Genomic DNA, 26425 nt, shown 5'->3' with positions numbered 1-26425 from the left:
AGAGTGTTGCTGGGATTGCAGGGTTTAAGTTTAAAAATTGGCTGGATAGACTGGGAATTTTTTCACTGGAGCGTAGGGGGTTGAAAGGTAACCTTGTAGAGGATTGTAACATCATTAGGAGCATAGGTAGGGTGATTAGCAAGAGTCTTTTCCCTAGGGTGGGTGAGTTAAAAACTACGGGGAATATTTTCAAGGTGAGAGGAGGAAGTTTTAAAAAAGAACATGATGGGCAATTTGTTTTACACAGACGATGGTTTGAGTGTGGAACTGAATTGCCAGAGGAAGTGGTCAACGCAGGTACAATTATAATGTTAAAAAGACATTTGGATAAATACATGAATAGGAAAGGTTTGGAGCCATATAGGCCAAACACAGGCAAATGGGACTAATTGAGTTTGGGAACATGGTCACCGAGGACTAGTTGGACCGAAGAGTCTGTTTCCATGCTCTATGACTCTATGACTCACACTTTCCCACATTGTTTTTCATCTGTAAGTTTTTTGCCCATTCTCCTAGCCTGTCCAAGTCCTTCTGCAGCCTCCCAGCTTCCTCAACAGTAGCTATCCCTCCACCTATCTTTGAATCATCTGCAAAATTAGCAACCATGTGCTCAGTTTCTTCATCCAGGTTGTTAATGTACAACGTGAATAATGTGGTGCCAACATGGACCCCTGCAGAATTCCACTAGTCACCTGCTGCCATCCTGAAAAAAAATCCTTTATCCCTACTCCCTGCCTTCTGTCAATCAGCCAATCTTTTACCCATGAAAGTACCTTGTTGCTAGCACTATTTGCTTTACCTTATTTAACAGCCTCCTGTGAAGCACCTTGCAAAAGGCTTTCTGGATATCCAAATAGATTATATCTACGGATCTCCTCTGTCTAATTTGCCCAATACCTCCTCAAAGAATGTGAGCAGATTTGTCAGAGACGATCTCCCCTAGGTGAAGCAGTGCTGACTCAACACTATTTTACAAAGCACATCCAAGTATTCTGCAATGTCATCCTTAATAATGGACTCTAAAATAGTACCAACAACTGAAGTCAAGCTAACTAATATATAGTTTTCATTCTGGTGCTACAGACCAATAAAAATGAAGTGTTAATTGATAGCATCCAATCATGCACCAAATATCAGTTAGAAACACTCAGGTCATGCCTGTTAGGTCTATGAAGGACACCAAGTAACCTAAAATAGGTGGCAGATGTTTGGAACTCTCTTCTGGATGCTGGATCAGCTGTTAATTTTAAAGCTGAGATGGATAAATTTTTGTAAAGCAAAGTTATGAAGGGATATGGGCCAAAGACAGAAATCTGGAGTTAGGCCAAGCAACAGCCTTGATCTCATTGAATGGTGGAACAGGCTCAAGGGGCTGAATAGCCCACTCCTCCTACTTTGCTATAAAATGGATTTGAGAATTCAACTCAGCATAGATTGCTGCAACAACTTCCAATTTGGTGAAATTAAAATTCAGCGTAGCTGGTATCCATTTAGAGCACCACAATTGTAAACACCATTAACTTCAATGACAATTGAGACTGAGAAACTTAGATACACCAACATAATCAGTCCTTGCTTTGTCCTTGAAGCCTCAGTTAAACAGAGTTTTAGTCCAGATTTGGAGTAGTCAGTACAGTGAAACTGTCACGGTCAGTTTCTACCTTGTGAAAATGACACGAACTCCCATTGTTAAGCAAGAAAATCCAAAATTTGCTGTGCCCTTTCTTCCCAAGTGCACTGTTGTAATCTTCACAGATGGAAATCAACTAGCAATCACCAAATTGATGAGAACTTAATTTTTTACACTATGATTCTCAACATAAAGACTATTTTATAGTTAAGTCGTATTCAATGAGATGTAACTGTTTTTAACAGCTTACTAAATCATAATTAGTAATAAATAACTTTGCTGGTATTGATAAAATAATAATATATGCCTGGAAAGTCAAATTTCTGCATTCCCACAGAAGTTTGAAAGTGGTATTACAGCGTCAACCATAATCCTGTATGTATCTATCATTCTTCAGTTTGGTGTCTGTCAAATTATACAAAGTGAATGTAAAAGTGGTTTGTAACTTCCTGGTTTGCTATTTATGAGAATTCTTCAAAGTGATTTGCTGCATGTCATTGACCTGATATCATTACTGTTGCTAGAATGAAGTTATAATTTGATAAAGGTGGAATCCATGTCAAAAGGTACCTTGGATGAGTACGCCACCATCGTCACAGACTTTATTAGCAAGTGTGTGGAGGACAGCATACTGAGGAAGTCAAGTTGGGTATTTCCCAACAGAAACCCTGGATGAATCAGGACACAGGTGTGGGGCCTTCAGATCAGGAGACCCACTCAAATATAAGGAATCCAAGTATGACCTTCACAGAGCCATTAAGACAGTCAAAGACCAAAACCAATCCAAACTAGAGACCCAGACAGATACCCAGTGACTATGGCAAGGACTGAATGACATAACAGGTTCTAAAAAGAGACAGTGCAAGATAGCAGACGATGACATATCCCTTCCAGATCATCTCAACGCCTTCTATGCTCACTCTGAGCAGAATTTCGGCGGAGAATTAACACTTATTCCGACAGGTCCTAACAAACCTCTCCCAACAGTCACTACATCAGAGGTTAGATCAGTTTTTCTTTGTATGAGTCTAAGGAAAGTGATGGGACCAGACAGAGTAACGGGTCGTGCACTCAGAGCACGAGCAGATCAACAGGCAGAAGTCTTCTCAGACATCTTCAACCTCTCCCTGCAGCAGGCTACTGTCCCTGCCTGTTTCAAGAGGGCCAACATCATCCCTGTGCCGAATAAGGCTTACGCAGCATGTCTCAAAGACTACCGCCCAGTGGCCCTAACTTTGGTGGTCATGAAGTGCTTTGAAAGGCTGGTCATGGTATTAATCAACTCCAGCCTCCCCACTACTCTTAACCCACTCCAATTTGCCTATCGGACCAATCAATCCATGTCAGATGCCATATCAGTTGCCTTTCACTCCTCCCTAGAACTTCTTGATACCAAGAACAGCCACGTAAGAATCCTACTCATTGACTACAGTTCAGCCTTCAACACTATTATCCCCTCGAGACTGATTACTAAACTTAGTGACCTCAGGTCACTCTCTGCAACTGGATCCTCAGTTTCGTGACCCACAGGCCACAATCAGTGAAGATTGGGACAATATTTCATCCTCACTAACACTCAACACTGGAGCTCTCCAGGGGTGCATACTCAGTCCCCTACTGTACTCACTGTATACTCATGACTGCGTCGCCAAATATCAAACTAATGTCATTTACAATTTTGCTGATAACACCAACATAGTCGGTCAAATCTCAACTGGTGATGAAACAGACTACAGACGGAAGGTGGAAGACGTGGAAAAATGGTACACTGAGAACAAGCTAGCTCTCATTGCCAGCAAAACCAAGGAAATCATTATTGACTTTCGACAGGGCAATCACAAAGGCCAACATCTCATCTATAGAATCCATCTACCAGGCCGGCTGTCAAGGAAAGGTCGCCACATTCTCAAAGATCCATCCCACCCTAGCAATGTTTTTCTACAACCTCTACCAGTGGGGAGAAGGTACAGAAGCCTGAACACATGCACCAGCTGGTTTCAAAACAGTTTCTACCCTACTGTTGTTAGCATACTGAATGGACTCACAAACTCTTAACATTTGCCTGTACCTGTGTTTTTGTTTTTGCAGCTGTTTACCTATTATTTACTTATCTACGGTACTTAACTCTGTGATCTGTCTGTATTGCTCGCAAGGCAAAGATTTTCATTGTACTTCGATAAATGTGACAATAAATAAATTCAATTCAATTCAAATTTAAAACATATATCTGGGCAGCACGGTGACTCAGTGGTTAACACCACTGCCTCAGTGCAAGGGACCTGGATTCGATTCCTGCCTTGGGCGACTGTCTGTGTGGCGTTTGCACATTCTCCTTGTGTTTGCATGGGTTTCCTCCCGGTGCTCCAGTTTCCTCCCACAATCCAAAGATGTGCAGGTCAGGTGAATTGGCCATGTTAAATTGCCCATAGTGTTAGGTGCATTAGTCAGGGGCAAATATAGGGAAGGGGGGTAGATTACTTGTTGGAGGATCAGTGTGGATTTGTTGGGCTAAAGTGCCTATTTCCATACTGTAGAGAATCTAATCTAAATATCACGCAGGATAGCACAGAAATAACAAGGAAAATATTCATTGTCAGACAAAAATGAAAGCCTTTAGATTTATCAGAATCAGACCTTTTTAGGGGGTTAAGCACTGTGCAGGCAAAGGTTACAACAATGCTTTATCCTATAATTGACAAGACCTCCAGTGATTCACTGACTGAAATCCTTTGTGGCAGAAGGACATTGATGTTTTTGCTTTATCGAAGTAATGACATCTCTGCTGATACATATTTTCAAATTGACGTGATCAGAGATGTCATTACACACGGCTGATGCATGTGGGACTTGAAAGCAGACCCCCTAGTCCAGAGGGAATGACACTACTGCTGAACCACAAGAGCTCCTCATACAGTCACAATTAAGTATGTTACTTAAAACCTGATGTTAGCCATTACATGACTATTGAAATCAAATGTCTAACCAAAGATTAAGCACTTTGTTCAGCTGGGCTCCTTTACTGTCACAATAAAATGCTTTCCTTTCACAGACAAATCTGTTTCAATGTAAGCAGATTTACTTCACATCACATACTCATCCATCCAAGGCTTTCTACTGCCTAAAACAACTATAAAAATATAACCCACAGATAATCCATTTCAGAGAGACTTAATTTCTGTTTGCAATTTATTTTTCCAGACACAGCCTTCTAAATTTAGGAGAAGGAACTGATAGATAAGAAATATATATCAGTTTTTTTTTCATATAGAGGTTACTAAAATGACAACAGCTTGCATTTATAAAGCATTCCTAGAATAAAATAGAAACATAGAAGAGTCAGAAGCACAGAAGCCAATCAGTTGAGCCATTATGCCTACACCAATCAAAGAAATAGCTGTCTAGTTTAACCATACTTCCCAGCTTTTGGTCCTTGCCCCTGTAGTTTACAGCCATTCAAGTGTCTATTTAAGTATTCAAGGCACTTCATAGGAGCATTATCAAGTCATGTTTGACAATGAGTTACACAAGAAGACCTTAGCACAGGTGACCAATTAGTCATCTCGGTCACAGACAGAAATCTTAAGGAGCATCAATAAAGAGAGGGTATGGTTTGCTGATGAAATTCCAGAGTTTAGCATCAAGGTAGCTGAAAGCCTAGCCACCAATGGAGTGATTATAATAAGTAAGGGGCTTTTCTCTTACTCTTAACCATTTATTTTCATGTTTACAATCTGGAAGAGAAGCATTTTTATGGCATTGCTCAGATTCTCTTGAATTATGTCACCATCTCCCTTCCTCATTATTATTGAATTTAATATATCTGATTGAAAATATACCAAACTGGTTGATATATTACTTCTTCTATGCTAACTCAAAGTTATCATACTTCAACCAACAATCATTGGAAACAACTGTGAGATTAATTGGGTTCACATTGATCCTTCTCAATTGAGCTAAGAGTATCATGCTTCAAAAATAATCAGTACAGCTTAAGGAACGACATCTTGAATTTATCTGAATAGTAAGAAATCATGGTTAATTCAACAGTCATGTTGTTGAATGACGGGTCAATCATTTTTTTAAAAATCTTAAGTAAAAGCATAAGTCGGGTTTCAGCTATGTCCAATGTTTCACCCACCCAGTAACAATAATTCTCCACATTTCTTGAGGAGAGCTGCAAAAATGATTCTCAGCTTTAAAAAAATCATCAACTCTGAAAGACTCTGGATACTTGGTCTATTTAGTTTCAAGCAATATAGAGTTGATAGACATCTAGGAAACTAAAGATCTGGTTAGTGCACTTTTTGATTATTCTAGTTTAGAAGATTGAGGAGGATCAGTGAAAATGTGTTTAAATTAGTTGAATAGTTCTTCTCTTCCCAGAGAGTGAGCAGTGATCCTCGAGAATACTTTATCTTCTGCTTTGAGGGGTTACTTATATTTTCTAATTCTAATGCTTAGTTCATGTAATCTCCAGATTGGTTTTGATCAACTAAGGGATAAGGATTTGTCATAGTATATTTTCCCACACACTGATTCTTTCACACTCCCGCCCCCCCCCAACCACCACCACCACTTTGCCTTTCCCTTTGATGGAGCTACAGGGTTAACTGGGAAACAAATGTTTGATTGAGATATTACAATATCTTAGTGAGGGCTTTTTAATCAACCTACTTTTTATTTCCTTGCCTGTCCATTTTGTATCAGTGTAAAAAATAAAATATTATTCAGCAATGGAAATTAGACAAAGGAGATTTTCCAATGTGGTTTCCGTGGCAACCTTGATTTTTGAACCAGTCCAGTTTATGTTTATCTATAAAAACATACATAATAGGTTAGATGCACCAAAATTAAGTGGTTCACACAAAAGGAACTGAAGCTATCAATAAAACTGCTTCTCAAATTTTGCAAATCCCCATGATGCTATTTTAGGCCAAGGGACTCCCCTTCTCTCAGGACCTGAGATTCTATCTTCAAGACCTTCCTGACACTCCACATGTTGATCTGCGTATATCCTCTGGAAGTTTGGACAGGAGCAAATGAAATGAAACCTCGGCATATCTGGGTTTCACCTCAAATTCCTGTCCCATTTCCCCTAGATTTCTGTCTGGTTGCACTTTCGTATATCCTAGAGTAATGAGGATCAATGTCCTTATTACTCCCTCACATCAATAATTACGTTTACCATATTTTCACTTGAGTGGGGATTTTAACATATTTCTGATACTAATTAAAATATAAGGAGAAAATCTTTGCCCTTTGATTCATAATCACAGTTGTGCAAAAATCTTAATGTAGTAACTAGAAAAATGATTACCACTTTTTTTGCATTCTGATTGGCTAGAATTGGCTCAAGAGCTAAGCGCCATAAGTTGAATTCACTCTCCCCCTGCCCTTCAATGGCAACCAATTTGCATCACAAATTGCTGGAACTGTAAGATAGTAACAATATGGTGATGTCAACAGGTGTCTGGTAAAATGAATGACATGGCTAAACGTTACCCTCTCAAATAATTCGATGGCGAAAGCAACAGCAAATGCCAGAAAAAGGGATAGGGAAAATTAGAGTGAGATGAAGTGAAATAAACAGAGAGGGGATTCAAGGAGAAAAGTAAAACAGACAAAGGAAGAGAAAAATAAATGAACAGAGAATCAAATTAAAGAAAAGCTCCAGAAATTAATTGCTGCCTGAAGGAATGATATTGTAGTTTGAATTGTTCCCTTTCTTGGTTGGGGAGTTTGAGTGGGTTTAGAAGAACCCTAAATGTTATTATTAATTTTGTTACATAAATAGGAGGAGGATTATGTCATTCAGCTCTTTAAGCCTGCTCTTCCATTTGGTAAAGATCCTGGCTGATCTGATTGTGGCCGCAATTCTACCTTCCTGTTTATTCCCTATACTCTTAGACAGCCCCCTATCAACCTATTTAACTCAGCCTTAAAAATATTCAATTAACCCAGAAGGATACGAACTGATTGGCCAGGTGAGCAGATCAGTGGCAGGTGGAATCTAAACCTGATAATTGTGAAGTCATGCATTTTCGAAGGAACAAGGCAAGACACTAGGAATCTCAGAGGAACAGAGGGATTTTGGGATGCTTGTCTACAAATCCCTGAAGGTGGCAGGACAAGTTAATAGGATAGTTAAGGCATATGGGACACATGCCTTTATCAGTCGTGGTATACATTGTAACAGCCGGGAGGTCATGTTGGGGCTGCACAGAACTTTGTTTAGGCCCTACCTAGAGCAATTCTGGTCATCACACTATAGGAAGGAGAGTTGCAAAGGAGATTCACCACAATGTTGCCTAGGATGGAGTATTTCAATTCTGAAGAGCGGCTGGAGAAGCTCAGGTTGTCTTCTTTACAGCAGAGAAGGTTAAGTGGAGACCTGATAGAGGTGCATGTGATTATAAAGAACATGAATAGGGTGAATAGAAAGCACCTAAGCTGTAGAGTCAATAATAGGAAGCATACTTTTATGGTGAAAGGCATGAGGTTTAGCAGCGATATGAGGAAAATATTTTTCACCCAGGTGATATTGGGGGTCTGGAATGCACTACCTGAGAGAAACTTACAACCTTTAAAAAAAAAACTTACAACCTCATGCCTTGAATGAGTACCTGAGGTTTCATAACATTCAAGGTTATGGGTTTAGAGTAGATACATAGGATAAGTGTAGGTAGAAGGATATTTTTAGCAGTACAGACTTGATGGGTTGAAGGGCCTCTTCTGTATGGTATGATTTTGTGATTATATGTCATTTAAAGGGGCCAGTTGTGTGCTAAAATGTGGGAGCAGCTTATCACCAAGGTGAAGCAGAAACTGGGCATATAGGAATCATCGCTTCCTCCCCTTTGCAGGTAAAAACATGGTCCCCAGATGTGAGATGCTCTCAGTGCTGCTATATGTAGCACAGATCAATCTTATTCCCCAAGCCTCCACTGCATAGTCACTTAAGCCATCTTTTACTTCAATTGGAAGTTAAAGATGGATTTTGGCAATAGGGACACCATGTCCAAATCTCTGGATGGGAGGGGGAAGATGTACCCAACATCTCCCTTATCGTGATGGCCACCTTTGTATGTGGCCACGTCATTCTGTGCATAGACCCTCAGTACGCAAACACTAAGTGTCACTATGTGCTGATGTTATATTCAAAGGTTTGGTCAGGCCACACAATAGTCAGACTGCACCATATCACCTGTCCCTTTTGCAAATGTTTGTACCTTTTTACTACAAGTCCATTAGGCAGTGGTTGGTACATAACATCCTCAAAGAAAGAGGGTCAATCTTATCAGATGGTTCCCTGAGCAGACTGTTAAAGTCATTTGGCAGAATGTCTCATTACTACAAGTTTCTAACAAGCATCAAGACTTAGATCAGCTCTTGGTGAGAAGGGTACCACTTGTCAAATCTTTCATTCAAGCCAGGATTTTCTGCGCCACTATAAACTGCCCTTGATATTTCCATAATGGCAAAAATACTGTATTGAACCTTCTGAAATGTGCCTTTGCAAAGAATGTCTGGAGAGAGATGCAGTGGGTTTTTTTTCAAGGTTCAATCAAGCAGCTCTGTGATCCAGAGCTTTGAGTTCTAAGGGCTGTTCCCTGAAGATGCACATTGACTCAAACATCAACTGTGCCCATTAGATCATCAGCTTGATGAAAGATCAGTTTTGGTCTGCCCAAAACCTGTTAATCTTCAAATTGCAAGAGTTGGCCTTGACTGATTATTGCGGACTGGCACATTCCAAGGTGCAGAACTATGTGCTGAGACATGTACTAAAACTTGGGCCAGGCATCACCAAAGCGAAGTGGAGAAAAGCCACTAAGGTTTTTATACTATCATAACGTAAGTGTCTGTTATCTTATAGAACCCTTTGTAACTTGTAATATATAAGAATATATATGGTTTTTTGACATTCTGAGTAAACTTTCCAATTTTACATTTGGATGGAGGCACCTAAGAGTGCCATGCTCAGTCGAGAATTTTTTTACTGAATGTTCTGTAATGTCTGACTTGAACTGTTTTGCAATGTACACATAGGTAATTTTGAAAATAAGTATATTTTTGTAATGAAATTTTGGTCAGTGACAAAATTCACAAAAATACATCAATTCTCAATTCTTTCCATTATTCAATGGACAAATTTTGAAAGTGCCATTCTGCTTTGGAAGTATTGTTCTGAATTGACCCTGCAATGAAACAGAAGATTCCTTAATCAATCAAGCAGCAAAATGATTCAATCCTTAAGCTGTTAACAAAAACCAACCATAAGATTTGTGAACAGAATGAAAAGCAGATTTAACTTTCACAGTATAAAGCAATCTGTGCTACTGTCCTTTTGTGGATTAAAAACACACTGAAAATATTATAAAGGGTGCATTCTGTTTGGTAACTCCACCAGTTTTAGCTGCTCTGTTCTCACAGTACAGAGAGGTATCAACTAGTGACAAAAACTTTTAGTTCTCTCTTCTTCCTTAAGTGACTTGATAAATTCAGAGTACTAGATTTACTTTCTTTTCTAATACAATTATTGTTCCCACAGGATTAAAAAAATATGTAATCAAAGTGGTTATTCAGACTAAGTGCTCAATAGTGATATTACAATAAAACAATTATCTAAAATAAGCCTCCACTGGGACTCTGTATATGCAAAGCTCTAATGGAATTGGCACTGCATCGAACTTTAATAGTGCAGCTACATAATCAGTTTTACTTGGACAGTTAAAAATGCTCTTATTTTCTCAGAATTAATAGAGGAGAGATTCATTCAAAAGCATGTCTTTCTCTCATGTATCAAAAATCATGATTCAAAACTTTCAAGTTTTTAACTTTTCTTCTGCATGTTCATTCAAACGGATGGCCAACATGGAAAATAAAGCATCCTTCAATCCTGACAGACAGTGTTCATATTACAACTGGTGTAGGAAGCCACATATCCAAATGTTTCCATGACATACAGACAGGTGGCATAGTAAGCAATGTAGATGGAGGTGTAAAATCACAGTGATATTGACAGACTAAGTAAATGAGCAAAACCTCAGTAAATTTGTTTCATTGCAGCCAAATGTAGATTCACTTAGGACCTGAAGTAGGCTGAACAGTGTCCTTTCTAAATCGTAAATATGCAAAAAGAATAAAGGTTCAAAAAGACTTGGGAGTTCAAGTACATTGATCATTAAAATGTCATGAACAGCTATAGAAATAATCAAAAAGCTTAATAGAAAGCTAATTTTTATATCTACAAGATTAGAATAGAAGGGAGTAGAAATCATCCTGCAGCTCTACAAAGCCATGCTTAAGCTACATATTGTGTAACTAGAAGCAATTCCACACACTCTACCTTAGAGGCAATGCAACATAGATAAACCTGAGTGATATTTAGGATTAAATAATGACAAAATATTCTGGAGAAATGTATTCTCCAAAATTTGGAAAGTTAACAAATGATTTGATTGAAGTTTTCAAGATATTAAGCGGAATTGATAGGGTAGTTTAAAAATAAGCTAATGCCCCTGAAAAAAAGCCTCAACATTATAGGCAAGCCTTTCAGGAGTGAAATTCATTGAAACTTTTAGATACATAAGTTGTAACTCTCTGATAAAACACAATTTCAATTGATCATTTTAGTTCAGAGATTAGTAAATTCTGTTAAAAGGGGTATGGGGCAAAGACAGTTTTATGAAGTCAGATCACAGATCAGTCACAATATCACCGAATATCACTCAATAACAGGTTCAAGGGGATAAATATCACTTTCATTTGATTACATAATTTGTAAAACTCTACAGCATATCTTATCTCTAATGTTGGAGATTACAGCTCAAAATATACCCAGAAAAACTTCCTTGGATCTACAAAAGCCTGGCTCATGATTTTTCCAAATGTTATGGAAAACTTAATGCTAATTTATGCATCGATTAATGACTAACTTTGAATGACAGCATTGAAAAAGAACTCAGTTAAGAGTTCCATGAACAAAGTCTTTCCCTCACATTGAATAGAGGGATGAGACTTTCTGTCTGGGAATTTGATCAATGATTGCTCCAAACAACTTTTTTTTTATCTGAACACTATGCTCTCCGTAGGGCATGAACCTATTTTCATAGTATTCATTTTGAGTTTTTCATTCAATAAAATATAATACCTGACTCTGTGCTCTCAGAAAGCCCTGTCGTTCAGACTTAATGGTCCACTTGATTGATGCTTTTATAATAAAAGCTAAATACTTGAAAGGAAAATAATTGCTACTTTTATACGTTTGATGAATGACATTGTATTACAGTTGCGACTGGGCATGGGCAAATGGATCACTTGATCACTATTAATGGTAGTGCCATGTCCTACATTGGGAGTACACACTCTACCATCAGATAGAAAAAGAACTGTGGTAAGGATTGTTTGTTTAGAAGGAGATCTTCGTAAATATTCTCATAATGTTTATGTTCCTTATATTACTGCTCTACACATATATTTAATGAAGCTTTAAATGTGCAATTTTTTTTTGTCATTTGTTTCCAACAACAAGGGAGATTAGGTGATGTAAGTATCACCACTAAACTGTGGAAGCAATATGAAGATGTTATTAAGGTGTCAGTCCAGTTTTAGACATACAAGGCAGTGCTCCACATGCTTGTAGTGTTTGCCAGAAAAATAGCTTCCTGACCAAAAAAAATGTTACAATTGCAAGTGCATATATGCAGATGGGTCACAGAGGCCATTCTTAATTGCAGTGCTCATTTCCTGCACTGGACACACATACTCCATTGGTCAAAGTCTATTGCATTTATAACATTTCCAGGCACTGATGAAAGGTCATTGACTTGAAACATTGAATATAATTTAATGATTTCCCATCTCCCCAACTCTGGAGGTGAGTTCAGAGCTGACTGGGCTCTGACCCTACACCTGATGGTGCCCAAGCTATCCAATGTATTTTCCGGGACATCTTTGCCAAGGTAATCTGGAATAACCAGTCGACTGTCATGGACTACTATATCATTTACAGTTGTGAAATGTTGACAGTCCTCAAAGTATGTGGATAACTTACTGGGCCCTTAATCTCGTCATTCACTAACACAATACTGATGAATGGTGGTGCATTCTCGGTCTCTCTTCTATTCCTACTGTATTTGATTGAGCCTATCTTAGCTGCTGGTCACTATCTCTTTACAATCAAATTAAACAAATTTACTATGACAGCATTGTTAATCTCAATAAATTCTTCCTTATTTTTCATTCTGTCATAAATCATGGAAGCCCAATGAAATATTTTACCAGTTGTCCTTTGCCCAGTTTATCAACAACTGTTTGTTCTACAAACTAATGTATCTTTAACCCATGGTACCATAAATGGCTGCTCCTTTGCTAGTTATTGACTAACTTGGAGCAGTCTCGGCAAAACTGGCAGTCTTTTGACTCACTTGTTGTTTATTTTATCTAGTCCAACTCTTTCTACCATTTGAATAAGCTTGATGGTCACAACATGCATTCATGCTGAAGATTGTGAAATATTGATTATGAAGGGTGTATATATTTTCCACGCTCTTACACTCTTTATGTTCCAGAATTGTTTGAAGCATGCCTTTGGTACTTCCTGGGCCATGTGGTTGCACCATTGTAGGTTGTCAGCAGTGTTTCTTTCACTCGAGGTATGTGATTTGATAGTGACACTCACTTCAGAGCGGCTTAAAATTAACGAGATCACTACTGATATAAATTACTTCTTGCAAAAGGAATATATTGGAATTATTTTCTCTTGCAGATTACTCTAGTTCGTTATCAGAAGAAAGCGAGGACTGCAGATGCTGGAGATCAGAGTTAAAAAGTGTAGCGCTGGAAAAGCACAGGAGGTCAGGCAGCATCTGAGAAACAGGAGAGTCGATGCTTCTAGCATATGCCCTTCATCACCAACTTCACATTCCTGATGAAGTGCTTATCCCCGAAACATCGACTCTCCTGCTCCTCTGATGCTGCCTGATATACTATCTCATTATCATATTTGTATGAGAAACTATTTGACTTTTTTGCTGCTCTGTAACTGTTCTCTGACTACTTGTGCATATCCTCAGGAAGTGATCTGTGATCAAAGATATAGCATTAATTTTAATAGTTACATTTATGTTTGTGAAGTCTCTCCTTCATGATATTGACATTGACTCTTGTATCTACTATTTGACTTACTTTTTATTCCCTTTTATATATTGTTAAGGTTTTTATTATACTTTACAAATCAAACAGATTGTGCAGGTTTCCTGTGATAAGGGTGGCATTCTTGTCTTAGGATTGATGTGTATTGTTTCCTAGATTTTTGCTTCAGTTGCTATTTAAATGGCTGTCTCCAAGCTCAAATCTTCTTTGGATTGCAATAAATCTGATAAAGACTCATCAGTAATTCCAACAACAACTTTCTCCTATGAATTCTAATTTTTAAACTTCATGTTTATATGTTTCTGTTCACCTGTAGACAGCATAAATGAAATTATTTATGGATCAAAGGATTTTACTTGTTCTAAAATTGTCAAAAACTTGTTGAACTCCAAAGTATCTTTTCTTCAATGCTTTATTGACTTTTAGTTTATTGCAGAATAGCAATCAGGTACAAATTACGTTGCTACAAAGACTACAAGGAAACTTAGATGGGAGTTCATCTCCTTCAAGATGTAATGCTCTTCTGTCTTTCCCCACACAGGTCTTACGTTATTACCAGATTGGAGGAGCTTAATGTAGCTTTCAGCATTAACCTCTTCAGAGCTATTAACATATAAAATACCCTCACCTCTAACTCCAGTCAACTGCCTTGCCAGTGAAGGCCTGAGGGCAATACTAAGAATGGCCATTGCTCCTGTAACTGCTGCAGCAGCCAGCTTCTGGTTTGCCTGTACTTCTGGGGGTCAGAGTTTCTGTTCTACACCAGATTAATTGAATGCTGACCCGACACTATCCGGGTAAATGGCACTTATCATCAAATTGCATCAGACCTCCTAAAAACGTTCAGTGCAGCATTCCCACTGGGTTTCCAAACAATTGACGTGAACCCATCTCAAACAATAAATTCTACCCATTTAGTCTGTTTATTTCTCGACAGATGCTGCAGGACTTTGTGATCAAATTACAAAAAAGCAAACACATCACATCTCCAGAGCAGGTGGGACTGGAGTCCGAAACTTCTGAAGTAAAGGTAGTGATGCAAGCAATGGATCACAAGTAGATATTTTATAATCAACCTATTCAGAGATGTTCTTACATAGTACTGGAGGCATCAGGACTTTAACTCAGACCGCTTTGTCCAGAGGTAGGGACATTACGACTATACACAAAAGATCTACTGCTGACCAATAGTTATGTTAATCAACCTGTTCAGACATGTAATGACATACCTCTGGAGCAGCTAGGGACTTGAACTTCAGTCTCCTGGCTCAGAGGTTGGGGCATTATCATTTGATCCCAACAACCCACAAACGATGTCTTTTTTTTTGTTTTGTCCATAGTGCTCTTACACACAATTTTTTTTTTCTCTTATCACCAAATTACAAACATATTGTTATAGTATTTTTTTAAGTCAATTGCGGGATTACCAACAGCACAACTACCAGACTTAATGTTGGCATTGGGAATCAGTCACCCAATCAACACAACTGACATCAGTGGAAATGGAGAGCAAGACATCTGTATAATGGCAGACAATCCACTGCGCCAGTTAAGGTTTTGTACAGTACTGCAGTGTACCTACTTCTGAATCAGAAGACCTGTGTTCAAGTCTCACCTGTTCCAGGTATGGATCAAAAATATCTGAATATGTTGATTAAAATATCTCCACTTTGTAGACTCTAATTTAGTAGAAAATCCACCCCAGTAATTCCAATGCCTTGATCTGGTGACATAAGTTCATCATACATTATTCTTTCCAGATTTTATGGTTGGTGGTATCATGGAGTCATAGAGACACAGATGTACAACATGGAAACAGACCCTTCAATCCAACCTGTCTATGCCGACCAGATATCCTCACCCAATCTAGCCCCACCTGCCTGCACCTGGCCCATATCCCTCCAAACCCTTCCTATTCATGTACCCATCCAGATGCCTTTTAAATGTTGCAATTGTACCAGCCTCCACCACTTCCTCTGGCAGCTCATTCCATACATGTATTACCCTCTGTGTGAAAAGTTGCCCCTTAGATCTCTTTTATATCTTTCCCCTCTCACCCTAAACTTATGCCCTCTAGTTCTGGACTCCCCAAACTCAGGGAAAAGACTTTGTCTATTTATCCTATCCATGCACCTCATAATTTTGTAAACCTCTGTAAGGTCACCCCTCAGCCTTCGACGCTCCAGGGAAAACAGCCCCAGCCTGTCCAGCCTCTCCCCTATCTACCTGTGACTCCACTTTCAAGGAGCTATGAACATGCACTCCAAGGTCTCTTTGTTCAGCAACACTCCCTAGGACCTTACCATTAAGTGTATAAGTCCTGCTAGGATTTTCTTTCCCAAATTGCAGCACCTCGCATTTATCTGAATTAAGCTCCATCTGCCGCTTCTCAGCCCATTGGCCCATCTGATCAAGATCCTGTTGTAACCTGAGGAAATCTTCTTCGCTGTCCACCACGCCCCCAATTTTGGTGTCATCTGTAAACTTACTGACCATACTTCTTATGCTCACATTCAAATCATTTACATAAATGACAAAAAGTAGAGGACCCAGCACCGATCCTTATGGCACTCCACTGGTCACAGGCCTCCATTTCTGAAAAACAACCCTCCACCACCAACCTCTGTCTTCTACCTTTGAGCCAGTTCTGTATCCAAATGGCGAGTTCTCCTTGTATTCAGTTGATTTTCTTGATGACTGCCATTATATACAGCAAGGTTAAAAGCACGGGAATTAGATAATCAGATGAAAGACTTTTATAGTACTGAAATCTATACTATGCACTTACAACCAAAATATATGTGATCATTCTTCATACAGGTGTCTGAATTTTTTAATATTTCATTCACAAAATCCTATATTAGCATAAATTACTTTTATACACCAATTTTAGTGATCTTGACAATTCATCTGTGAACCTATAGTTGATATATAGCTCTGTTACCTTGCTGAAAAAGTTGACAAGCACAGCATATTAATTCACAAGTCTTCTATTCTATATAAAGCATCCCCTTTGACAGACTGACTTGAGTTCCAGGGTAATTGACTCAGTTGATTGACTAGTGTGTGTAAAATGAGTATTGAGCTTGGATGATCTTATATTATGCTGGGCTTGGCAAAAATGTTAGCAGACACATACTGGCATGACACAAGACAGCAATGATATACTAGGTAGTAGAAACAGGACAGATGACCAAATACTTGGAGGAAAAGGAAAAGGTGGAAAGGCAGAAGGAATTAGAAAGGAAATCCAGAATTTAGGGCCCAGGCAGTAGATTTAATCTATTTCTGGGATTGATATCACTTATGCCTGAGATGGCTCCTGTGAGGCGCTTTAGTACAAGTTGCAATATTAAAGTGATTACAGAAATACAAATTGTTGGGGTTTTTGTGCTTAGAAAGCTGACATGATTGACAAGCTTCTGAAACAATTAGCCTTCACCAAAACTCACTGTAAAATATGGAGCTCAGAATGCAAAACACCCAATATAAAAACACCCAATATGTTCATCAGCAGCATTGAGGCAATTCATGGCACGTTGTTCAGGGTAATGCATCTAGCAGAAATGTCAGACTTGACTACACTCACACAAGCCTATTATTCATAGACCAGCACAGTTGAAGTATTCCAATATTAATGCTTTGGGACAAAGCCCAGATGTACAATGATAATTCAGGAGTACTTAGTGACAAAGAAATGTGTAACCAACTGTGGTACTTAAAAAAGCTTCAAAAATCATCACTACTTGTCATTAGAAGGTGAAGCCTCATAGACAGATAAAAATGCTTTTGAAGCTCTTAAGAATCACTTTCTGTATCATTTTTGCTGTGATCAAGCCCTTCCAATTTGACAGGCACTCTTGGTGAAAAAAGAGGCAACTCAACAAATGAAATTGCATCTAGTGAAAAAAAATTCGAGAAAGGGTTCACATGCTAAATCTTACCCTGAATACACAAACTCTCCTCGCTGTTACCGGGAAGTAAAAAGTCATGGGCTTTCAGAGACATGAATATTGCAGTTCCAGAGCCAGACTGAAGGCAAACAACACCATAAATACGGTGAATGCAGTAAATCTGATGTAAACTCCCTTTCTTTCCCCAGGAAGCTGACCAACCACACTGAGCATTCAGCATTCTCTGTTTTTAATGGAATTTGCAGGTTCTGTTTTCATTTCAGAACATAGCTAATGGGTTTGTTTACTTTTACATGGTTTGAATTTATTTATGAATTTATATATGAATTATTCACTCAGTCAAGACAGAGGAAACTCAGTTTCTTTGACTGAAATTCATAATTTGGGGAGTCCCTGATTTTAACTGCAATGACAATGGTATCCAATGCTCTAAGCTTTGAAATTTCCAGCTCTCTCTCTCCTGCATTAAGTTTCTCTTCAACATCTTCCTTGCTGACCAAGCTTTTAATCAACTTGCCTAATCTGTTCCAAAACAAAAACTGGAAATGTTCCATTGATCTGACAGCTTCTGTGAAGAGACTGAGAGACAGCATTTATACATCAAGAGGCTGATCTTTCACCAAAACTGGCTGCAGTTAGAGAAGTGAAGCGAGCACAAAGGAGTAAAGATCAAAAGGGCAAGGGTGTCAGGCAGGAGAAATTAAATAATAGAAGACTTGTGATTTAAAGCAGTCTTCAATGTTTTTTAGCCCTTAGCAGAAATTCTCTTGTGATTTTCCTAGCATCCCACGTGCTTCTGTAACTTAAGTTCTTTCACACCATTACTTTTTGCCAATTCTGATAAACAGGTAATTGATCGAAGATGTTAACTTTATTTCAACCTACTGACCACCTTAGACCTTCTAACATTTTCTGATTTTTCTTTAATTTCATGCTTCCAACATCCACAATATTTTGCATTTATAAGGCTACTTTGTAAATTGGTGCCATTATTGTCTGATTACATTTCTGAGCAGCAGCTTGGAATGTTTTACCTTGTTAGAAGAATTATAAAAATGTAAGTAGATGTTGTGAGTGAATGGTACCCTTCAATGAGAAAAACTGGTTTCAAATAATATTTTACAGTTTCAACATTGTCCATTTGTCTATTGTCTTTTGTGAATCCCTGCAAAACCAGCTTGTAACAAGTCGTCACTGAAGACTAGACAACCTGAATCATGAAGCATTCAGTCAACCAATCATAACAGGTTTTCATGAGCAGATCTCCAAGTTTCATTCTGTTTCCTAGCATAAAAATTAAAGGATAGCAGTTAAAAGACTTCTTATAGGTTTAAAATTGAGAGCTGAAAGGCTTCCTCCAGGCACAGAATTAACAATAGCAGTCAAAATATATTGTCATTTGACAGAGACATTCTGTTCAAAAGCACTAAAAAGTGACATTCTAATGCAAAGAAGCTTACCTCTGTGCAGTGGCCAGTTGGTTCCACTATTTTGTTTCCTTCAATTGGGCACCAAGGCTGGCGTAATGTCATTACTCCTTGTTTGGTGTGAACTCCCTCTACTGGCTGAACTTTGTTACTACAGACCTTGATCTCTTAAAGGCACAAAGCCACAATTAGCAAAATTTCTTGAAGAACCCTCATGAAAAATAATGTAAAATAGAGGCAAAAGGAAGAAAAATAAAACAGAACAGACATCCAAGATAAAAAAGGAACTAATAAGTCATAAATTCTATTTCAATAAAATGAGAATCACAGACCTTCTACAAGAAATAGAAGGCAAACATTTGCTTATGGATTGGCCAGCAAGTAACATCATCATTGAATTATTGCTTTTTAAGCAACATTTGCAGCGTGACCTTGCAGATCAAGTCATAAATGATCCTGAAGGTGGCTATTTAAAAATCTTACTAGCAATCAGAAAGGTGCAGCTTCACAGAATAAATATATCCTGTCTTTCTGAGCATGATGAAAGTGATCCAAACAAGATTTGGTCAGTAACTCAGGACCTCATGATATAAATCAACTTCAGGATTAGCAAACTCAACTAATGTTGTACAGACAGAAGCTACAATAATCTATTGCCATTTTTGTTGTTGTCAAATGCTGCAGCAAGGGCATGAGTGAGATTTATCCAAAGAAGAACTCATGAAGAGGCTAATTAAATTGGTAATTGCATCCCCTTCAGCCATAGCTTTCCAAACAAGATTTTCTGGGCATTTGCAGAGATCACATCCTTGACCCCTTTCTGGAAGTTGAACCCAACATGAAGCTATAGGAGCATTTCAACATCAACTTCATGTTTTATGGGCAGGCAACATTATGGGTAGGATCAGCAAACTGCAGCAAACCAACAAGATCACTAATAGCTGCAATTTGTCACGGCTAACCAGATGTTGTCCAGCATTTCTTCACATCTGGAAATCATGTGACACCAAAGGGGATAACATGCAGAAAGTCTGGTGTTAAAATTCAAACCAGACCCTGAAACAAGACCCAGGTGACCAACAAGTGGTACATCACCACATCACTGGCAGCACAGAAAGTCATCTAAATGTATACAAAAATATCAACAAAATAAACAGGCAGCAAACTGAAAAGCAGCTTTTGGAAGATGATCAAGTGTTCTTATTGTCAATCTCATAGACAATGTCAATGTTATAACTTGATCAGAAGCATCTTTTTTAAACTTGTAGACAAAGTCATAAGTCACATGACACCAGGTTATCATCCAACAGCTTTATTTAAAATCACAAGCTTTAGGAGATTTTACATAAACTTGTTGGCCTATGACATGGTGTTGTGTGACTTCTGACTTTTTCAAATTTGCTTATGCAATGCAGATATCATTGGCACTTATTGCCCATCCCTAATGGCCAGGTGGACAGTTAAAAGTAAACGCATCACTGTAATTGTAGAGTAGGCCAAACCACATACAGATGCTGGATTGCATTCCCTAAATAAGGTTAGTGAGATGGATTTTTACAACAATTGACAATGGCTACATGGTCACGCATTGACAAGCTTGTTATTCCAGACTTCTATTGAAATCAAATTATACTATCTGCCATGGTGGGATTTGAATACATGTCCCCAGATTATTAGCCTGGGTTTCTGGATTACTCGCCCAGTGACATTACCAATGCATCACCACATCCTCAAAATATCACTGTCCCAAAAGACAGGTTGATGAACCCTGACAGCCAAATAGGGCCATGTGCACTGTTTAAAAGACATGCTATTTTAACAGAATTACTTTATTTGTAAAACATTTCAGAGTTGCAGCTGAGTTTATTTCTTACTGATTTGTTCTGGCATGCTCCTGATGTCAGAATTACCAGAATCAATGACAGCCAGTTTGCACACTCTGTAGTATTTACCCGAAGCTGCACCTAATTTAATGTTGTTGCCACTGTACTGGTGCTCACCAGTCTTGGCTAATATAGAATCATAATCAATCTCTGATTTCCTCATGACTGGACAGCTGTTGGCATGAATACCAGCTTGGTTTTGCCTTGACAAATCATTTGTTTGTTTGTAGCCCAGCACACATTTGCCACTTTTCACAAACAACTGGAGCCTAGAATTAATGGATCCTAATTTTTTTTTGTTTTCTTGGCCGCCACCATTTTGCCTACCTAGCCATCTACTTTCCAGTGTTTGCTGAGCCCAAGGGGCCATAACAGTGAGGAGGAAGACAAGAAGGAGCCAACAGTGCAGGGTCAGACTTCACTCAGGGATGACCATAAGCAAAGAACCAAATGTGATATGTACAGCTATACGTAATGCTCCATGGAACAATATAGAAAAGACAGCATTAAACAGACCATCAATTCTGTGTATGATTGGTGTGTCATTACTGGAAATGTGTTGCTGGAAAAGCGCAGCAGGTCAGGCAGCATCCAAGGAACAGGAGAATCGACGTTTCGGGCATAAGCCCTTCTTCAGGGCATAAGCCTTTCCTGAAGAAGGGCTTATGCCCGAAACGTCGATTCTCCTGTTCCTTGGATGCTACCGGACCTGCTGCGCTTTTCCAGCAACACATTTTCAGCTCTGATCTCCAGCATCTGCAGTCCTCACTTTCTCCCTGGAGTGTCATTACACAAGTTCAACTTAGATTCATGAAATCTTCTATCTGACAGGTGCCATTAATCCAGAAATGGTAGAACAACTATGATGCACATAAGAACATAACAACATTTGAACTAGGAGCAGGAGTAGGCCATCTGACCCCTTAAGCCCACTCTGCCATTCAATAAGATCATGGCTGATCTTTTTGTGGCCTCAGCTCCACCTACCTGCTCTCTCACAATAACCCTTCATTGCTTTACTGTTCAAAACACTATCTATCTTAGCTTTAAAAACATTTACTGAGGAAGCCTCAACCACTTCACTGAGCAGGGAATTCCATAGATACACAACCCTCTAGGTAAAGACGTTCCTTCTTAATTAATTCCTAAATCTGCTCTCCCTAATTTTTCAGGTTATGCCCTCTTGTCCTAGTGTCACCCACCAGTAAAAAAAATCCTCTCTTATTCTATGTTATCTATTTCCTTCATGTCTCAATGTCAGCAGTAAATAGGATCAAAAGGGAACAAAAGTGGAAAAAGGCAAAATTATTGGTTCTTTATTTGAATTTGCACAGCGTTTGTGAAAAGGTAAATAAATTAATGGAACAAATAGAGATTACTGGGTTAGACCTAATAGCCATTTCAATGAAACAGTGACAAGGAGATCAAAACCGGTAATTAAATATTCAGGGGTATATGACATTTTCAGAATGACAAGGAGGAAGGAAAGAATGGTGAGTTTACATTGTTTGTACAGAATGGATTAAGTACAACATCAAGAAATTACCTTAGAAAATGTCAAAATCATATGAGTGGAGTTATGAAATAAGAAAGGGAAGAAGATACTGGTGTGGGAAGCCTATAGGCCCCAAAACGGTAGCTACATGGTAGGACAGAGAATAACTCTGAAGACAATGAGGGCATGTAAAAAAGATAGCCCATTAATCATGGGTGATTTTAGTCTTATGTAGATTGGGATAGTCAGATTGGCCAAGGTAGCCATAAGGATGAATTAATGCAGTGTATTCAGGACCGCCTCCGAGAACTATACATTGTGGACCCAATCATGGATCAGGCTATTTTAGAATTGATCATGTGTAATGATGCAGGTATCAGAGTAAAAGATCTCCTCAGAAAAACTGACCATGACAGGGTGGAATTTAACATTCAGCTTCAGAGAGAGAACTTGGGTCAGAAACAATAGTATTAAGCCTAAATAATTACAAAAATTAAGCACAAAATAAGAGCACACCTAGCTGGAGTTTAACAAACAATGGCAGAGTTTTAAGGAGATAGTTTATGTCTCACAGCAAAGATGTGAGAAAGAAAAATATTAGGAAAGGTTAAGCCAACTGTGCTTAACCAATGAAGTTAAGGATAGCATCAAATTGAAAGAAAGAACGTACGATGTGGGTAAGATTAGTTGTAATCCAAAGAATTGGAAGTATTTAAAACAACAAAAAACAGCCAAGAAAAAAAGGGCAAGAAGATTAAATGAAGGGGAAACGAACACGGCTAAAGATCAAAACGTTGCCTAGACCTGGTGGGGATGCATCATTTGATATTTAAAGGAATAATTACAGAGGTAATGGATGCACTCATAGTGATCTTCCAAAATCCTTAGATTCTGGACAAGTCTCAGAGGATTAGAAAACTGATAATATAACACTTTTACTTAAAAAAGGAAGGAAACAAGAAAAAAAGGTGATGATCAGCCAGTTATTTTAACATCTGTTAGTGGAAACTGTTTAGAGGGTTAGAAAGGATGTAATAGTAGAAATCTTTGAGGAGGTAATAAACAGGATAAAGGGGTAGCAGTGGACACAATGTATTTGGATTTTCAGAAGACATTTGATTAGGTACTACAAACTAGAGAGCTTATTACAGCATGAACTCATAGTGATAGAGTTAGTTTATTAGTATGAATAAAGCATTAGCTAACTAATAGAAGACAGAGAGTTGGGATAAGGGAATCATTTCAGGACGGCAGCCTGTATCTCGTGGACTACCACAGGGAATAATGCTGGGGCCAAGATTATATACAATATATGTTAATGACTTGGATGAGGAAAGGGAATGTACTAAAGCCAAGATGATACAATAATAGGTGGGATGGCAAACAGCAAGGATAATACAAAGTGTTTTATAGGTAGATTAAGCTAGTGGACAAAAAGTTGGCAGCTGGAATACAATGTGAGGTTATACACTTTGGCAGGGATAGTGGAACTGAATACAATTTAAATTGATAAAAGACTGCAGAAAGCTATAGCACAAAGGGATTTGGGAGTCCTTGTACATGAATGACAAAAAGCCACCATACAGGTTCGGTGGGCAATAAAGAAGGCAAATGGAAAATTGATCGTTATTTCAGAGGGAATGGGATACAAAAAAAAGGAATGTCTTGCTAAAAGTATACAAGGCAGAAGACAGACCGCAGCTGGAATTATGAGAACAGTTAAAGGCCCCTAACTAAAGAAAAATATACAGGCATTGGAGGCGGCCCAAAGAATGTTCATTAGGTTAAATCCAGGTATGGAAGGATAGTCTTATCAGGAGAGATTGAGAAGGTTGGGCGTGTGCTCATTGGAATTTAGAAGAAGGAGAGGTCATGCAAAATCCTTAGGGAACTTCACAAGGTCAATACAGAGAAGTTATTTCTCCTTGTGAGAGAACCTAAGGCCAGACAGCATCAGAAAAAAGGAGTCATTCATTTAAGACAGAGATGAGGAGGAATTTCTTCTCTCAGAGAATGGTGCATCTGTGGAATTCTTTACTACAGAGGATTGAAGAGGTCGGGCTGTTAAGTATGTTTTATGCTGAGATAGACACGTTGATCAATAAGGGAATCAAAGGATATGCAGAAAAGGCATGAAAGAGGATTTGATGATTGTCAGATCAGATAGGACCTTATTGAATGGTGAAGCAGACTCCAACAGCTGAATTGGCCTGGCAGAGTCTGATAATGACCCGAAACATTAACTCTGAATTCTCTCTGCAGATGCTGCCAGACTTGCTGAGCTTTTCCAGCAATTTCTGTTTTTGTTTCTGATTTACATTATCCGCAATTCTTTCAATTTTTATTTCCATATGCTGAATTTCCATATTTTTATTTCCATTTTTTCCAGTTTTTATTTCCATACTTCTGTTCCTACATCTTATGGTCACCTGACTATATATAATGTTGTTGGGGATGAATTTTGTTTGGAAAAAACGGGCATGCTATTTTATGTCTCACAGCAGATATGCAATAAAGCTTTAAAGGACATGCATATGACCTAATCATAAGTCTTAGTCATTCCTCTAGCATTATGATATAGATACATGGATGCAAACATGCTGCAGTATATCTAAATTCCTTAGCTTTGAGCAAACTCCACACAGTTACCCAAGGCTGGAATCAAACCCAGCTCCCTGGTGCTGTGAAGCAGCAGTGCTAACTACTGAGCCACCATGCCACCCAGCATTCCAAAACATGCAGTCACCATCTCATTGCTCTGCAATGAGTTTGGACTGGATGCTGTTCTAATAATCCATCTGATTGAGAACTGGAAAATAATGAAAATATTTCATTTAAACTTCCTTAAAAGATGCATTGTCAAAACGCAGAAACATTTTGACCCATCTAAGTCATAAAATTAGATTAGAAGCACACATTTAACTTCAAAACTGCATGAACCAAATGCTTTCAAAAATGAAGAATTTTCAGTTCTATGGAAGAGTGATATTGAAATCAATGTTAACTCTGTTCTTATTGCCACAGATACTGCCAGGTCTGCTTGGCTTCTCCAGAACTTTCTGTTTACATTTCAGATCTTCATGATCTACAGAGTTTTGCTTTTGGACAAGAAATGTGAAAAAAAAAAATGTTTTGACTGGGGGATGTTTGAAGCGCTGTACTGAAACATAACTTCACTCCGAGCTCTGCACAATAGCTCTGTGGTACTTAGTGAATAGAGAATTTTATTTTCTAGACCTTTTATTTGTTTATTTTTGTATTGTACACAAACAATTTAGCATCAAATACCAAAGACCACTTCTGTATTTGTCACCAATAATATTCACAGGAAACATTTATCACACAGGATCTGTTGCCATGTTGCCTAGCTCTTGGTTAGACATAAAATTAAGTTGTCAAGACTACAGAGCAACGTGTATCATCATTCTGTCCACAATGGAGGTATTAGCCGTCACTCAAAAAACACAAGCTCCAACATTATTTTACTTTCACTTCTTGCTCTGACCAAAAACTTCATATCTTCATTAACTAGAATTAGAATTGATATCACCTCAATAAATTCTTTGTCCTCACCGGGGAGATTTGACAGGCCAGTCGGTTCCCACTTATTATTAAACTACTGAAGAACAAACTCGCAATCATTCTCAAATTAGTGCAGTGAATGGTGTATTTTAAGATTTGCTGTGCATTAAATGGTTGGGAGAGGACAAAAATCATGCCATTCACCTGTTCTCAATTACAATCCATTTGCCACCAAGTGAAGTGCATTAATAGGACAGAATTTTGTTGGAGCCAAGGGGTCCTCAGTGACAGCCCCAATAACTGGAAACAACTTTGCCTGGTCCACTTTGTCATCCCCATCTACATTTCTAAGCTCTCTGGCTACTCACTAGTTACAATCAGCACTTGTTTCCACTTAC

The 26425-nt window shown here is 38.5% G+C and overlaps 1 protein-coding gene and 1 pseudogene across 7 annotated transcripts in view; both read right to left on the bottom strand.

Annotated features, from left to right (window-relative positions):
- Positions 1-26425, bottom strand: part of LOC122548404 (glutamate receptor ionotropic, kainate 2) — a 442113-nt gene that overhangs the window by 392086 nt on the left and 23602 nt on the right. The window lies entirely within an intron of this gene.
- LOC122548406 lies at positions 20991-21328 on the bottom strand (annotated as a pseudogene).

The sequence above is a fragment of the Chiloscyllium plagiosum genome, chromosome 3, assembly GCF_004010195.1.
Source record: "Chiloscyllium plagiosum isolate BGI_BamShark_2017 chromosome 3, ASM401019v2, whole genome shotgun sequence".
Lineage (NCBI taxonomy): Eukaryota > Metazoa > Chordata > Chondrichthyes > Orectolobiformes > Hemiscylliidae > Chiloscyllium > Chiloscyllium plagiosum.
Note: the sequence above shows the minus strand (reverse complement) of the source record. Positions and strands in the feature narration are given on the sequence as shown.